At 34.2% G+C, this 13188-nt stretch overlaps 1 protein-coding gene across 3 annotated transcripts in view; it reads right to left on the bottom strand.

Annotated features, from left to right (window-relative positions):
- CDH19 (cadherin 19) overlaps nt 1-10906 on the bottom strand; it is a 156437-nt gene extending 145531 nt beyond the window's left edge. Inside the window, exon 1 of one of the 3 annotated variants that reach the window (XM_069099583.1) lies at nt 10212-10906. The gene's annotated coding sequence lies outside the window, so the exon portion shown is untranslated. The remainder of the gene's footprint in view (nt 1-10211) is intronic. The other 2 variants (XM_069099582.1, XM_069099584.1) reach the window with 2 other exon arrangements.
- Between the last annotated feature and the right edge of the window lie 2282 nt (nt 10907-13188).

The raw sequence follows: 13188 nt of genomic DNA, 5'->3' as shown, positions 1-13188 counted from the left end.
TAGCCACCCCGATTTTATAAACTCTTAAAGAGTTGTTTTTTTTTTCTCATTCAACCCTGATAGTACTAGACAGTGCTGAACACACTGTAGTTCTTCATAAGTATATGGTGATTGATCAAAAGGTTTTCCAAATTAGCCTTCAGCTCAGTAAGATCATGGCACTCCATTCTACAATAAGTAAAGTAATCCCACAAAGGTCAGAAGGGATTGGCTAGCTAAGAAATCAAGACACTAAAAATACGCTTCTATTTCTTGGGAAATTGTTCACAAAAGATGTGTGGAAGAAGCTGAAATAGAAACTAACGAGTAGTCTTTTATATATTTTAGAGGTCAAATTTTGAGACATTAGATAAAAACAATTTACAAAAGGAAAGTTGTTACTTTCAAATATTCTTTCTTGAATGTGAAAAATACCCAAATTTAATAATATATTTTCTTAATCCTTTATACTATGAGAAACCCAGTATAACTTACATTAAATATATCTTTTATAATTATTTATATAAAAATTCACAATATTGTTCTTTTTCATTTTTGAGTTAGTGGGAATTGTCTCTGATCAAAGTCTAGTGACTGGCTAAAATTGCTATGCAGAAGTAAGTATTTTTTTACTTTTTGCTTTTTGGTGGCCTACTGGGGTTAAGTGATTTGTTTAAGGTCACATGGCTAGTATTTTTGTGTTAAATGTCTGAGGATGGATTTGAACTCAGGTCCTCCTGACTCCAGGGACAGTGCTCTATTCACTGTGCCACCTAGCCACCTCATAAGTAAGTAATTTATAAGATATGGTCAAATCCATTAGAAAACCCCCATTAACTCATTACTGAAGGCTAAAACATATGTATGTAGTTTGGTCAAATAAAACCTTGCTAGTAAACCTTGAAATATTAGAACTAGTTGACATATCTTAAATTCCAAAAGAATTTAATTTAGAGAAGATTGGGGAATGTGTGTATGTTTGATAACTATTACAATACATTTGATTTTCTACATAATCCTATGTATGTTATTGTATTCATTTAAAACATTATTCTGAGAAGGGGCAATATAGCTTCACCAGGGTGCCAAAAAGGGATCTATCTATGACACACAGAGAAAGATTGACAACTTCTAGCTTAAAAATGAAGGAGGAGGGGGCGGCTAGGTGGTGCAGTGAGTAGAGTGCTAGTCCTGGAGTCAGGAGGCCCTGAGTTTGGATCCGGCCTCAAACACTTAACACACCCAAACAAAAAACTTAGCCGTGTGGCCTTGGGCAAGTTACTTAAACCCAATTGCCCTCCAAAAAAAAAAAAACAATGAAGGAGGAAAGGGAGAGATTATTAGCTTAAGCAAAGGAGAGCAAATTCATATAATCTATAAGCTAGAAGGGGTAGTATCAATTTAAAACAGGTTCATAAAGGGTTTCAATGGTTGCTTATTTGTGTTTCAAAATGGATTATGAAGAATTCCTATGACACCCTGGTATTTGATATGCATGTTAAGAAATCCCTAAGTGCTACTGTCAGATATAATATTAGTCTAGAATAGAAAATTATGTATCTGACCCAAGAGAAGTTATTTACATGACATGAAATGGTGGTATATAAATTAGTGCCATTATCCTACATGTGCTCAAGGTAACAACATACCTCATGTATTCAAAATCTGCCTTCTCCTTAATAAGTTTTTGTTGTATTCTCTGGGACAGAAAATAATAGAGTATGATTAAAAACAAATATTTGGCTCTAAATACACTTGTAAAAGTATACATCTTTTTCTTCCTCTTTAATAATAGGAAAATGTTTTGCAAGAAGATAATCCAAAGTGTGTGTGTGTGTATGTGTGTGGTGTGTGTGTGTGTGTGTGTGTGTGTGAGCAAAGTAGAAGACTATGATCTAGCAAGGCATACTATTTCAGGGTCAAGAGACACAACTTAAAATCTTAACAAGTTTATATGAATAAAAATAGCAGCTAGTTTACCTTAGATGCCCTTCCAAATACATATATATTTATATTTCATAGCTCAGTTTCTTTATGAGAATCCTTTTATCCTGCTTAATAGTATATTTATTTAACAAATAAATTAGTTGGTCTTAAAGCTGTTAAAGGAGAACACAGGTAAATTTACAATAGTTTATATAAACCATTCTTATCATTAACCTCTTAGTTTGGGGAATAGATGTCAATTTTTTTTCCTTTGTTGCTGTCATATTTTGTAGGCACTGAATGAGACATACACAATAAATAAAAGAAAGAGAAATCAACAGCTTTTACCTCCCCAAAGACAAAAGTCTTATTTTGAAGGAGAGGATTGATATCCAACTGAAAAGTGATGTTGGAAACCATTTATTTTTCATCAAACACTGAGGGAAAAGGGTTATATTTTGCTTTACCAGTTCAGAAACAATCTCAAGCTCTGTCAAGGAGTATTTGTTTAGTGACAAACAACACCCTTGTCTGTTCAGAATTCAGACAGGGCCTTGCTTGCTGCACCTTTCTGGTTAACCATTTTAGACTTTCTACCTCAGTGTTATGTTGGCCTTTGAATTTTCAAAGCATTATTCCTATATCAAAGAGGCTCTGTTGGTACCCCCCGAGAGATTTTAAAGGAAGCAAAGACAGTGGACAATCAAGGATAATTTAGATGTAATCCTCCCTCAAAGAAGAGAAATATTGGTACCTTCCATTCCCATGATTTATGTACTCTTTGAATGAGTTTACATGAGCAGTTTCCAAGAAGGGCAGCCTACAGAGGAAAACTGTATTATTTAAAAGCAGAATTAACAAGCTAAAGTTTTATCCAAATGAACAACACTAAGAAATAAATTTAAAAGTACATTTTGAGGTCATAACAAAATTTTTAACTGCATGTTTATTAAACATAGTCTTAAACAGCTCTCTTTTTAATTTATTTTCCCTGATTAAGCATTTATTTTCTTTCTCCCCCACACTCCTCTTTAAGGGGAAAAGGAGAGGAGGAAAAGGGAAAAAAAATCCTTGTGATAAATATGCATAACAAATGAGAAAAAAATCCCACTTTGGCCATATCCAAATGTCTCTTTTTTATTTGTTTGTTTATTTAGTGCCTGAGTCTCTCTTAGTTTGGAAATGAGGAGGTTACTCTATCGCCCTAGTAATAGGTTTTAGTGCTTTTCTTGCCTCATTTCCAAGTTCTTTCTTAGGAACTCAAGAGAGACACTGGCCTTAACTGTTTCAAAAGCAGAGATTACAGGTACATCACTATGCTTAATTAAAATGTCTCATTCTTAAGCAGTTAAACATTTAGAAACAATGTAAACCAGGCTACCATATACAAAGTATATATCTTCCCAGGAAACTTACAAAAGAGAAGGTTACTTATGTACTAGTTACCTTCTACTCTTGTTATATTAGGGAAAAAATCAAATACTTTTCTAGTTGGCATAGGCTGAGAAAGGATCTACTCTCAGGAGCAAATCAGTTCTAGTAACTAATCTTAAAATCAGTTGAAGCTTTGAAGGGAATGCTGCAAACTATCACAAATTCTTCAAAATGGTTGTCTAAAATTAAATTCTGACCTGGTCTTATCAGAAGTAAGGGACAGAATCAGCCCCTGGGGTCACTGCAGAGATTGACAGGTCCCAGTAATGAACTCTGAACATTACAAGTTGAAACAAGATACAAGGAACATTCACAAGGATAGGGTCATACACAGAGTCATTGCAACAGGCCTTAGACAAATGTGATCTGTATCTGACTTGGGCCACTCAGGATAACTGTAGAGGATGATGCCATTTTCTCTTTAGGAGATGTACAAAGAGACAAAGACAAAAAAAGACAAAAAACAGCTAAAACTGGAATTTGTAAAAATTATTGAAAGATTGAGAGAGCAACCAGGAATTAAGAAAAGGTTTGAAGCCTAGTACCAGCCACCTAATGCAGAATGCCAATGACAGTGGTTTTCATTCTAAAGAGGTGATAGGACCCAACTTAGGCTGTCTAGCGAATAACTCCCAGAAGGACTGGCCTAAGCGCAAAGTCCTAATGTAAAAACTGAGGATGGAAATGTGAATAAACACAGGAAATCATCAAGCGCAGTTAAGAAATATTAGAGGTTAACAGGACCCAAACCAAGGGATAAATGTAGAAAAAAAAAATAACTCCATGATTACAATCAGGGGGAGGGAGGGAAGAAATTGCTTGACAACAAGAGTACTTGGAAGAAATGGAGTGAGACATTGTTTAAAATAAATTCGAGTTCTGAAAGAAAAAAAAAATAATGGATGGAAAATTAAGAGTTTAGAACAATAGTAGACATTGAAAATTTGAATGGAGAGAATAGAATTCAATGACAATAAGAAAATAAGACATATAAAAGAAAATATATAAAAAAATGAAAGTCATTTTAGGTATTACTACTTTAAATGAAATAAAACTGACCCTGAAAAAAGAAGGAAAGATTAAAATGTATCAAACTCTCTGTAAACCATAAACAATCCAAAACCCTAGGAATAAAAAAGTAAGCAACTCAGATGTAACAGAACATAGGGTCAAGGGAAAACAGAAAAAAATACACCTGCCACCTCTTAATAAAAGCTCCAAAATTCACATTTCCAGAAATGTCATATTTAAAATGCAAATCTAACTGGTCAAAGAAAAATACTACAAGAATCAATGAGAACATAGTTCAAAGACCAAGGAACCATAGGTTCACAGAAGACTATGTTACAACTCTGATAGGGGTAGGAAAGAAAATCTTGGGCTGCAAATTCCAAAATTCAAAAGCTAAGGTTGTATAACTAATAATGTTTTATCTAACAAAATTAGGTCTATTCCTGGGGTGTGGGAATTAATGAGAAATGGACCTTAAATATAATAGAATACTTTTAAGCATTTCAAGTATGGAAAAAAATTGAATTTAGTAGAAACTTTTAAGTGTAAATATATGTCAAGGGAAATTTAGAAAGATAAATACATTTGTGTATTTTGGAAGAAACTGAATAATGATGAAATGGTTAAATTTGAAGGGAGTGGACAGAAGAGAAGGGTGCCTTTTTTTAACACAAATATATTCAAAGTTCAAAAACGAATTTAAATAAAATAAAGGTCCTTGGTGATTTTATTCTATTATGATAGTTCTAAGAGAAGAAAGCAAAAGGAACACATTAGAAAAGAAAGGAAAATGGGCGGCCAGTGGCTCAGCAAGTAAGAGCACCGGCCCCAGTGTCGGGATGACCTGGGGATTGAATCCAGGCTCAGATACTTAGCACCACACCCAGAAATAACTGGCCGTGTAACCTTGAGTTACTTAACCCCAATTGCTTTTAAAAAAAAAAGAAAAAGAAGAGCAAAGAACAAGTATTTTTCATAAATTGTATATTCCAGAAGAGTATATGAGCACAAAAGAGAGGTAAATGGGAGTAAGCATTTCATGAACCTCACTCACATCTAACCAGGAAAAGTAGGTTGAGCACAACCACACACTCACAGAGTATAGTGTCAAAATATATTACTACCCACAAGAAAAAAGGATAGGGAGAAGGGAAGAAAAGATGAGAACATATAGGAAGGGCAAAGTCAGAGAGTAAACAGTCAAAATAAAAACAGCAAAGGTGAGATAGTTTAGGTACCCTCACAATATTAGGAGAAAGTGAGGAAGGCCTCTCGCTCACTGAGTACATATCCTGCAGTGAACTTCCTTGAGGACAACAGAGGGCAGGTATGAAATATTTAAAATCTGAATTTTGGAGGAAATATTTAAATTGATAAGATGAAAGGTAATTTGAATATCTCATTGTTTTTTTTCATTTTCAGGTTGTTTCCCCCACTAGAATGTAACCTCCCTGAAGACAAACTTTTTTCTTTTTTTTTTTTTTTAATTTTGTATCCCTAGCACAGTGCCTGGAATATATGAAGTAATTAAGTAACGTTTGTTGATTGGTTAATTGAGTAATCTAACCCACTTACATTAAAGAGGAGGAAACAGAGACAATTAATGCAAAATTTGCAACTACAACCTATTTCTTCTGTTTTCTAATCTGGAGTTCTTTCAGAGAGATCATTTAAAATCAGCAACTCCTAGAAACAGAGATCAGTCAGTTTAGATCAGAAATATCTAGTCTCATACCTTATGAACTGTTAAAAATAAGTAGGGTCCTTTGTTCCTTCTGGGTAACCTTGATCCCAAACTCTCATTCCTCTACTTCTTCTTGGAGAGGTTTTAGCTTGCAAGTAAAGGAAGAATCCTAGCATGCAGGAGGCCAAGACATTCTTAGGAAGTATGGCCTTTCATCAGTAACATTCTGAATGGATCTTTCTGTTACATTGCTTTATCTGAAGAAGTCCTGCTTGCTATTATTTCTTCTGTCCTAAAAATAAATACTGAGGGGTGGCCAGGTAGCACAGTGAGTAGGAGCACCAGCCCCAGTGCCGGGATGACCTGGGGATTGAATCGAGCTCAGACACTTAGCACCCACCCAGAAACACCTGGCCATGTAACCTTGAGCAAGTTACTTAATCCCAATTGCTTAAAATAAATAAATGAATGGATGAATGAATGGATGGATGAATGAATGAATGAATGAATGAATGAATGAATGAATGAATGAATGCCAAAAAGTTGTAGGGAATTTCCAGGGGCTAGAACATCAGCCTTCTAGGGGAAGCCCAGCACCTCAGAAGGTGAATATCCCTGAAGTCTTTCCTCTCAAATCATAAAGGATCCACCACATTTTCAATTTGCCCTCCTTCCTAACACTTGAATTCAAATTTCTAACCATGAAAGAATAACAAACAAAGGAGGGCAAAACTTCAGAGTAAGCACAAGTCCTTGGGTACCACACAGGCCTATCCAAGAAAGCATTGCTCTCTTCAGTTCAGTCTTTTTTGAGTCATGTCCAAATCATTTGGGGTTTTGATGGCAAAGATATTACAGTGATTTGCCATTTCTTTCTCCAGTTCATTTTAGAAATGAAGAAACTGAGGGAAATACGTTTAAGTGACTTGCCCTGGGAAACACAGTTAGCGAGTATCTAAAGCAAGATTTGAACTCAGAAAGATGAGTCTTTCTAATTTCAGGCCTCACACTCTATCCACTGCAACACCTAGAGGCACTACTCTTAGGTAGTAGCAAAGACATGGTCTTCTTTTCCCTGTTTCCCTGCCCCAGGATACCACAGAAGGTTTCTCCCAACTGCAATGGTAGTCAGGGATGATTATCCATTACCAGGCCATAGCTGGCCCTGAGGCTGCCCCTTAGCACTAATCCTGATCGGTCTCTGTTCAGGGAATCCTATAAGCAAGGCAATCAAACCACTCTGCAAGTGGAAGGCTGCTCCTGCCTCCACTCTCATCATTTTATCATGTGCTTCCTTCCACAACTTCCCCAGGAGTCAGCCTCTAAGTTCTTTGTTAGAAGAATGCAATATTTTGTCAGTAGTCCTAAAAAAAAAATCCTGTGATGTAAATGCTATTATTATCTGCATTTTACAAAGAGAAGTGAAGTGACTTTGCCCACGTTCACACAGCTAATTTGAACTCAGAGCTTCCTGACTCAGGTCTAACATTCTCATGCACTGTTCCACCTAGTTGCCTAAAATAAAAAAAAAATTCATTTCTTATCAGTCTGAGTATGAGTCTAATTCAAAATGTGATAAATGAAAGTACAGAAAATAACTTCAAAAGTGAATGCTGTTTAGTACATTTGAAAAGTGAAAACATTTAAAATAAAAATATTTGCATTACTTTCTTTCTAAAACTATCATCCATCTTTTCTATTTTTTTATCATATATGTACCCATTTATGTTTATATGGTCTCTCTCATTAGAATGTAAGGTTTTTTAATACACTGTCCATTTTTTTCTTCTTTTTCTCTGTATGCCTAGGCACAATGTTTGCCTTCAAAGAGCACTTGGAAAGAACCATAAGGAAGTCTGAAACTAGAATCACCTTTAGCTTTCTGTTAATTCAGTCATGAATTTGTCAGTTTAATTAATTCTTTATAGGTGGTTCTACAGTTCTACAAATTCTTGGAAATAATTCATGTATGTAAATCCAAAGGATATTCATTTGCTGATATGTTAGTTATAAAAGAGGAAAAGTATTTTCAAGGGAGATTACATTGGAAAGAAATGGAATAAGAGGAAAATGGATACAAATATGGAAATATGCAATGTCCTGTGCTGCATGCATATAGAGCATGCAATGAAAATAAACTCCACAAATAAAAATACAAGTCTTTTCATAATGTCAGAAGTTTGTAAGCATTTACTCAATATATGGGGAAAATAATAGACTTAGGATTCCATTGATATAAGGAACTCTTGGGTGAGGAAATTAACTCTACCAAGGAAGGTCAACTTCTTTCTGCATTTTATAGTTCTAGAGAGACATCTAGAAAACTGAGAAATTGTGACCTACCTAAGATTACACAGGGAATACGAAACTTGAATTTCAAGGCTTCTTGGATCTGTAATCAGCTATCTACACTATTTTGCTATTCAAAATAAGATATGATAATAATTACTTTTAAATTTTATTTTCAGTGTCAAATCACAAAAAGAAGATGGTAAATTGAAATTTTGTTCAATGAATGGCCTCAGTTTTCTCATCAGTTACAAAAAAGGACTTTCAAGATCTTTCTAGCTCTGAATTTATTATCCTATTATTCTTTAAACTAATTTAATAATTTATATGTAATTTGATAAAAACAGAATTTTAATGTCATTTTGACCATGGGATATTATGTTATGGAGAAAAGAAATTAAAATATTGTTAAAATTATCAATGTGTACATAGTCCTATTGGCTTACAAAAACTTGTCCATATATCATCTCATTTGGTCTTAGAATGAGGTTTGAACTGACTAGGCTCTGAGGTTCCTTTTACAAATATGAACCTAAGGTAGGAAGATTTTCAATGACTTCCTCAAAGTCACACAACTAATAAGTAGTAGAGCACATCTTCTACTCCAAATCCAGTGATTCCACTTTATCAAAAACATTGAAGCTAAAAGCATTTTTGGAGGTTCTAACAAAAATAGATGTTCATAACTTCATATTACTATGACATTATTTCATTTTCCAATAAATTAATAAAAAATGTATTCTTCAAAATATTATCTGTGTGTGTAGAACAATGTATCATACACAGCAGTTGCTTCACAGATGTTTGTAAAATTTCACTGAATATTTTGTTTTTCCCCCTACACATATTTTAATCCAGAGAAGCACATTTATGCACAGGATTCATTTACACTTGTAACATATTGCCAAAGAGCATACTATTATTTTTATGAATAGGATCTCTCTTTCTCTGTTACTGTCAATTATTGGATTGTATTTATTTTATGAAATCATCTTGAAGTTTCCTAACTTAAGGAATTTTAATGAGATTAAAATTAATTCACACTACATATGCTAGTCTGAAAATAATACAATGTTAAAAGCACTATACAATTTGTGCTCTTCAGAGAATTTCCTTCATTTCCATTGTTTCCAGGACATTTATACTCCAAAAGTTTAAAGTAATGTTGGAGAGACCATCTGGATTACCGATGCTCCATAACAGTACTTGTGAGTTATATATCCACACTTGAGAATTAAGCATTGTTAAATAAAAATTTACAATTAAAAACCTTGACAGCAAGTGAGAATGTTAAAAGAAACAAGCATATTAATTATGATAATAATTTAACTAATATTTTGTGTCCTGTGTCTTTATATAAACATGTAGGATACTGGATGAATTATATTTTATCCTATGCAAACTAACCACCTAATTGTATTTAAGTATATGATATATTAACCAAAATGTTGGAGAATACTTCAGTGAGCAGAAGCATATTTTTAAAAAGAATTTAACACATGCATAAAGTGTCCTTTTTAATCCTAATGTGAAACCTGTCATAATTTGCTGCATCTTATAATAAAGAAGCATATGTATTCTACGATGAAGAATCTTGAGAGGTAAGGGAGGAAAATGGAGAAATTTAAGCAAATTTAATTTTTATGTCTATTTAAATATAATTTCCCATAATCCTCTGAAAAAGTAGTTAGAAAAAGTCAAGATAACCTTTTTGCTTGAGACACTTTTGCTCAATATATTTGGAATCACTTTGAGGTTTTATGCATTTTTTTTCTTTATGGTGTTTTGAAAGTATAACCTCTAAACATCCCTTTAAATAGTTTTTGATAAGTTTTCCAACAGAAGAATTTCAGATAATACAGAATATGCCAAGTTATTAAGATCTTACCTGTATGGCTTCTAGGCCCTGGGAGGCTTGCAGAGATGGGAAGTATAAAAGTCTGATTAAACATTTGATGGAGTGAGGGAAAGAGTTCTTTTTGACTTCACAGCAAGCTTCAGATGTTACAGCTTCCTTCTAGTTACATACACTTGTGCTTTTAGTTCCCGATCCTGACAGTATGTCACTGCTTTCTGAGTGCTATTTTGGGTGCCCTGAGTAAAACTATGAACACTGGGACTTTTGTGTAAAATATCATAAGGGCCTCTGATGTTCATTCAGAGCCTGGAATTAAGATGCAGACAGCTCCAGCAAGCAAAGCACAAACTGATTTTCTCTTTTCTTCACAAAACATCCCCACTAGGGAATAAAGTACTTATTGGCCAGTAAGTGAGGTGATGAGGAGGTAATTCATCTTGTGGGAGAGAATTTTGTAAGTGAAAAGGACATGCCCTCTTGTTTAGAGATTAGCCAGTGAAACAAATGATCAATTTAGAGCAGTCACAAAAGTTGCTTAAAAGAGAAGGCTTCCTACAGTCTATTTATGCCTTCTGGCAGTTTCTTTACTAAATCATTTCTGTTCAGAAATCAGGCAAAGTACACTGTGAGAAGGCAATGGCAAAATTATAATTTACAACATCTTCTGCTTCACAGTGGTTTTAGTAAACAAATCTTTTTATCTCTAGTATTGCTCATAAAAGTTATTTTTAGCCAAGATGATTAAATGCTACTCCTGGCTCCCCATCCTCCTTTACCTAATCAGACATAAGTAACAAAGAATAGTGCTAACAGTCCCTTAAGACATAATAGATACTTTTTTAAAAAATAAAGTTTTAATATTTTCAATGTTGGAATGTACAATTATCCCTGAAAAGAATGTAACTGAAACAATATTCTTTGGTTGTGTTGTGGGAGAGAGGAAGAGAAAGGGACATGGGAAGGAACAGATATAGGGATATTCACTCTTTGGCTGTGTAATATCTATATCATATAAAATATTTCCTCAGGACCATAACAGTATTACATAATTAAGCAGGGCTTAAATTGGGGACCGAAAGGGGCGAGGATAATGAGGTCAGAAGTTATCACATTTTTAGAATCTCCCCCTGCATTCTCTCCTTTGAAAGCTGAAGAGAATATGTCTTCCTTATCACCAACTCTCATTCACCTGGGACACTAAACCTTGCATCATAGGTATTGTACTACCTTTAAAACAACAGTAAAAATCTTAGTTCTATAAGGTTATAATGAGGCTATCACATAGGTTTTCATGAAGTCCAATCTTTACTCTTATCCAAGCCTATACTCCCTTTTTTCACGAGGCAAATAAAGTTTAATATTTTTTCCTGCTTTACTATTAAAACTGAAAAGAATGGAAATCAAATGACAAAGAATTACTGAGCTTAAACTACATGCAAATTAATAGAGGGGATACCCAATTATGCATTGTGCCTCATCTCAAGTTCAAAATCTTGATATCCCCAGTGCCTCCAAAACTAAAGTGAATGATTTTAATTACGATGGTTTACTGATTAGCTTCCACATATAGGAATAAGTTACAACAAATTCTCATACTAAATGTTTAAGAAAATGTTAAGGCAATATTCTTATTAGCTTGTGAATATTACAAACTACAGTCAAATAGTGGCAAAGATTTTAAATTTATAGGAGTTCAAAGGTCAATAAAGCCTCTTTTAACAAGTTGTAAAAGTGCTGGAATAGTCAGTCAATACTTTACAGAACAAAGGAGATAAATCTCATATTGTAAGAGAAGTAAGTGAAAAAAATGGGGGAGACAGGGGAAATGGAAGAAACAGAAGTAGAATCAGAAACTAAATGAGATTTTGGCTGCAAAATTTGATGTACTTGCCCTTTTAGAGAGGACACAACCTTTTCTCAGTTGATTAGGATTGTTATCATTTCATCCCACATTAGAGCAGTCATCCATTCTTTTTAAGTAAAAAATAAAATATTCATCTTTTTCCTCATTGTCACTTTTTCACAATTGAATCTTAGATACAACCTGTTTAAATTTCACAGGAAATAGTTTTGACCAGGAATATTTTTTGGTCTTTCTATAAGCTAAAAATGTAATAAGTTATAGAGTTTGAATAAAAAATAAAGCAAAGAGAACAAAAATACCATTAGTTCAAACACTCTAGAATATATCTAACAAGTTGTTATACAGCCTTTGCTTGAAAGATCCACTGAGGGAGAACCCAATAACTCCCTAAGCAGCCCATTCTATCTTAAGTTAGCTCAAGATGTTAGACTTTTTATATCTTGTATTTTCAACTTCCAACTTTGACTCTTTGTTCTCCTCTTTGGATATAAGGACAAGTCTAATTTCTCTTTCACATTACTGCCTTCAAATAACTGAAGGGAGATAACATCTCTTTCCATCCTTCTCTACCTCCCCCACCCCAATTTTTTTCTTTGCAGGTTAATGAAATGTGCCACCAAGAACTGCATGGTACAGTTTAGATGTGGTCTGAACAGAATAGAATATAGGACTATAATTACTCTAGTCCTAGAAAATCTGCACCTTTCAAGGCAACTCCTGGAGGAGGTGGGGGGGGGTGTTAAGGCTGCTATATGACATCTAATATTTTAGTCATGAAGAGCTTGTAGTCCAATAAAATTTCCAGATATTTTTCAGAAAAGCTATTGACTAGCCATGTTATTGTTCAAGAATTTACTTGAACACAGAAATGTAGCTGACAGCCACTAACAAGGAATATGCCTCCAAAAGGATGAGATAAGGAACAGACATGAGCCACCTGGAAGGAAAGGGTCTCTCTGAAGAAGGTCTATAAGGGTTTTCCTACTTAACCCTCAGGAAATCCTTGGAACTACCACAGTGAACCTCTACCTACATCTCTGTGCTGCAAATTCTACCAATGGCTATGTCTTTGCTGATATTGGAAATCCAGGAAGTACTTTATTTGTTTTGTATTTTTGCTTAAGTTAAGAGATCACTTCATCA

The sequence above is a fragment of the Petaurus breviceps genome, unplaced genomic scaffold (assembly GCF_028583685.1).
Source record: "Petaurus breviceps papuanus isolate PSGF00001 unplaced genomic scaffold, PetGlider_PUasm1.0 38, whole genome shotgun sequence".
NCBI classification, from domain to species: domain Eukaryota; kingdom Metazoa; phylum Chordata; class Mammalia; order Diprotodontia; family Petauridae; genus Petaurus; species Petaurus breviceps.
Note: the sequence above shows the minus strand (reverse complement) of the source record. Positions and strands in the feature narration are given on the sequence as shown.